Source organism: Petaurus breviceps, unplaced genomic scaffold (genome assembly GCF_028583685.1).
Source record: "Petaurus breviceps papuanus isolate PSGF00001 unplaced genomic scaffold, PetGlider_PUasm1.0 229, whole genome shotgun sequence".
NCBI classification, from domain to species: Eukaryota; Metazoa; Chordata; class Mammalia; order Diprotodontia; family Petauridae; genus Petaurus; species Petaurus breviceps.
In genome coordinates, this window is record NW_027185903.1 from 29771791 (window position 1) to 29776600 (window position 4810).

The 4810-nt window shown below is 38.8% G+C and overlaps 1 long non-coding RNA gene across 1 annotated transcript; it reads right to left on the reverse strand.

The window, feature by feature from the left end:
- Nucleotides 1-245: 245 nt before the first annotated feature.
- LOC138167284 (uncharacterized) lies at nt 246-895 on the reverse strand. Its single transcript, XR_011169850.1, has 2 exons — nt 583-895; nt 246-473 (listed from the first exon to the last, which is right to left on the reverse strand). It is a non-coding gene; the product is annotated as an uncharacterized lncRNA (long non-coding RNA).
- Between the last annotated feature and the right edge of the window lie 3915 nt (nt 896-4810).

Below are 4810 nucleotides of genomic sequence, written 5' to 3' on the forward strand. Positions count from 1 at the left end.
TTGGGGAGGGGAGAGGGAAAAAATTTAGAAATCAGAATTTTATAAAAAAGAATGTTGAAAACTATCTTTACATGTAATTGGAAAAATAACTCGCTAGCCATAGTAAACACTCCTTTTCGACAGCCCAAAAGGCAACACTACACATGGACATCGCCAGATGGTCAATATCGAAATCAGGTTGATTATATACTTTGCAATCAAAGGTGGAGAAGCTTTATACAGTCACTGAAAACAAGACCAGGAGCTGACTGTGGCTCATATCATGAGCTTCTTTTATTGCAAAATTTAGACTTAAATCAGAGAAAGTAGGGAAAATCATCAAACTGTATAGGCATGACCTGAATAACATCCATTTATGAATATAAAGTTCAGGTGATAAATTGATTTAAGAGATTCGGTCTGGGGAATAGAGTTTCTGAAGTGCCATGGACAGAGGTTTGCAATATTGTATAGGAAGCAGCAACAAAAAACATCTGAAAGAAAAAGAACAAGAATGCAAAATGGCTGTCTGATGAGCCTTTACAAATAGCTGAGGAAAGAAGGAAAATGAAAGGTAAAGGACAAAGGAAAATATATACTCACCTGAACACAGAATTTCGGAGAACAGCAAGGAGTGATAAGAAGGTCTTCTTAAATGAGCAATTAAAAGAAATAGAAGAAAACAATAGAATGGGAAAGACCACAGACTTTTTCAAGAAAATTAAGGCATCAAGGATCCAAGTCCAATGTCTTAACCACAAGAATTTTTCAAAAAAGAATGAGACAAGGGAGCTGACATTTCCTATCAACCAGTGAAGTTGCAGTTTGATCAATAGTACCCTGCCTACTCTGAATTTCCCTTGTAGTTTCTGTAGGATTGGAGTTCTTGCAGGCACCCCAATGATGAATTAAGAGGTCTCCCTAAAAGCATTCCAATCTTAGAGAGTCATCTTAAATTACTGAACAACTGTGCCCATTTCACATGCCAGCAAGATTATGTTTAAGATTCTGCAAACTAGGCTTCAGCAATATGTGAACCAAGAATTACCAGATGTATAGGTTGGTTTTCAAAGAGGCAGAGGAACTAGAAACAAATTGTCAACATTTGTTGATTATGAAGAAAGCAAGAGAATTCCATAAAAAAACAAACATCTACTTCTGCTTCATTGACTGCACTGAAGTCTTTTAGTGGATTAAGTGGATCACAAAAAAATATGGCAAGTCTTTGAAGAGATGGGAGTACCAGATCTTTTTACTTGCCTCCTGAGGAACCTGTATGAGGGTCAAGAAACAAAGGTCATGAACATGGAACAGCTGATTGGTTTAAGATTGAGAAAGGACCACAGCAAGACTGTATATTGTCACTTTATTTACCACATATACAGAGTACATCATGTGAAATGCAAGGCTGGATGAATCAAAAGCCAGAATTAAAGTTGCTGAGAGAAATATTAACAATCTCAGATATGCAGACCACACCACTCTGATGGCAGAAAATAAAGAGGAATTAAGAAGTCTCTTGATGAGGGTGAAAGAGGAAAGTGTAGAAGCTGGCTTGAAGCTTAACATTAAAAAACTAAGATCATAGCAACTGGTCCCATCTCTTCCTGCCAAATAGAAGAGGGGAATGGAAGTAGTGTTAGATTTTATATACTTGGGTTCAAAGATCACTGCAGACAACAACTATAGCCAGTAAATTAAAAGACACTTGCTCCTTGGCATTAAAACTATGGCAAATCTGTACAGTATCCTAAAAAGCAGAGATAATCACCTTGCTGACAAAGGTCCACATAGTCAAAGCTATGGTTTTTCCAGCATGGCTGTGAGAGTTGGACTATAAGGAAAACTGAGTGCCACAGAATCTACACTTTTGAATTGTGGTACTAGAGAAGACTTTTGAGGATTCCTTGGACACCAAAGAGATCAAATCAGTAAATACTTAAAAAAATAAATTCATATTATTCATTGGAAGGACAAATACTGAATCTGAAACTTAAATACTTTGGTCACATAATGAGAGGATGGAACTCATTGGAAAAAAACCCTAACGCTGGGAAAGATTGAAGACAAAAATAGAAGGGGATGGAAGAGGATGAGAGAGACAGTGTCACAGAAATAATGAATATGAACCTGGAGAGACTTTGGGAGATAGTGGAAGACAGAAGGCCTGACATGTTATGGTCCATGGAGTCATGGCTGAAATACTGAACAGCAGCAATAAGGAAGATACTCAACAAACACTTATTTTGGAGGGAGGAAAGCAGGGCAGTTGGGGCTAAGTGACTCGCCCAAGGTCACACGGCTAGTAAGTATTAAGTGTCTGAGGCCGGATTTGAACTCAGGTCCTTGTGACTCCAGGGCTGGTGCTCTATTCACTATGCCACCTAGCCACCCCTCCACAAACATTGATTAAGTGATCCCTCAGCACAAGTTGTGCTAGGCACTGAGGATACTAAGACAAGAAAGTATCATAGGATCATAGGTTGAGAACTGGAGGGGACCTTTAGAGTCAATTTAGGAACTAGCTCTCCTATTTTACAGATGAGAAAATCAAGAGGTTAGGTGACTTGCCCAGAGTCACACAGCCACTAACTATCTGAGGCAGAATTTGGCCCCAAGACCAATGTCTTAACCACAACCCTTTTATAAGAATTTTTCAGAAAAGAATGAGACAAGAAAACAAAGGAGCTGACATTTCCTATCAACCAGTGAAGCTGCAGTTTGATCAATAGTCCTCTGCCTGCTCTGAATTTCCCTAGTAGTTTCTGTAGGAGTGGGACTCTGGCAGATACCCCAGTGATGAATTAAGAGGTCTCCCTAAAGCATTCCAATCTTAGAGTTACCTTATTCTTTTCTATATCTAATTGGTCAATCAATGTTGGAGAAGTTCCACCAGAAGGGAACCGATCTAAGATTGGTGGATAGGTGGATAGGTAGATAGGATATCCAAGTGGATCAAGTCTTGCTCTTAAGACAGCAAACCATCACATGAGATGAGTAGATATACCCTGCTTTAGAGATTTAAGCAAGAACTGTTAAAAGCATACTTGGTGTCTGTTGGACCTAATTGGACAATCCAAATAGGCAATCCAATGGTTGTTAATAAAGCTAGAATCAACCAATTATCTCCACTGAGTTATCTAATGCAGCTTCCAGGTATCACATCATTAAAAGGACCATGCCACTGTTTCCACAATTGTTTTTAAGGTAGTGGAGGCTCTCATGCTTTTTAGCTGATTGGTAGCTTAGTAGAAATCCACACTCACCTGTTTGTAGCAGACATTTGATGGGGAGGCTGGGGAGGAAAGAAGGCTCCTGATGCCCTCATGGGTGTCAGCATCACAGCCTGAGCCCGATTAAAAAAGAGGAATTCTGCTTCTCTGAAACCTAGCTGGACTTGGGGGTTAGCACCCCAGTGGTGGGTCCTCTCCTTCTTTCCATACCCTGTCTGTACTTAGCCTGCAATGCCAGAGCTAAATGAGTTAGGAAAACTCAGGTTTAAGGTCAACCAGAGCTGATAGGAATCTCTTTGATAATATCTGTAACAAAAGGTTACTCAGTCTCTCCTTGAAGACCTCCAATAGAGGGAACTAGCTTCCTCTCAAGACAGCCAATGTCCCTTTGGGGCAGCTCTAATTATCGGGAGGTTTTTCTTCATGGAGAATTGGAATTTTCCTCTCTGCAAATTAAACTCATTGTTTCTAGCACTTTCTCTCTTTTTAAAATTTCTTGTTGAATTCAACAATCATCAATAAGCATGAGCATTTCAGTATGGAAAGAATAAAAAAAGATTATATATAAAATTGCCAACTTCTGTTCCATTCAGTTTTTTTTAAGTGTATAGCAAATTTAGTATGATAGTAACATTTCCCCATTTGTGTTTCCTTCTGAACTTCTTTTCTTTTCTTCAGCATGCTTTTAAAAAAGCATTTTATTGATATTCTTTTCTTCCTTTTTTGTATTTATGTCACTACTCACTAATTTACCCTCATCTCCAATGGAAGTCTTTCCTTATAATAAATATCATCAAGCAAAGCAAACCAATACATTGACCATGTCTGAAAATGTCCCTCTTCTGTGGTACCTTTAGTCCATCACCACACTACCAACATAGAGGTGACATGTTTCATCACTGATCTTCTGAAGTTATGATTGATCACCATATTGATTAGGGTTCTGTAGTCTTTAAAAAAATACATTTTATTGTAGGGGTCTTAGAAGTAATTTAATCCAACCTCATTTTACAGATGAGGAAATGGAGACTCGGAGAGGTTAAGTACCACAGATAGTAAAGGGTAGAGCAGGGACTCACATTCAGGTCCTCAGAATCAAAATAAAAATCTTATTATTATGCAAAAACATCCCCCTCTCCTCCAGCTAAATATTTGTAAGGCAAAATGGAACTTTAAATTCCTTCAGCAATAGGGACCTTGGGGGTTCTTTCTATGGAGTATTCAATCCACCTTCTTTCCTACTAACAGTCCTGAGCTTTAGCATTGGGCACTATTGTACATCCAGACCCAAGAGGTAAAGCAGGAAAGCAATAAATAAAACATGCCATTAGTCATGGCCTGCTGGAGCACCTTTGGGATATGGAATCAGAAGCACAAGCTTCTTGGTCATTGGTACCTGGGCCTGCTTGAATGTTATAAAATAAGCAGAAGAGGGCCTCATCCTACAGCTGTAATAAAGCCTCATTAAATTGAGATTTGATGAGTCAGCAACATGGGCTTTGAAAGCTTGGATTCTCTAATTAAAGTATTCAAGAAGAAGAACAGTTTGTTACAGTTGGTGAATGACAGGATAGCAGCCATTTGGGATAAAATGTCAG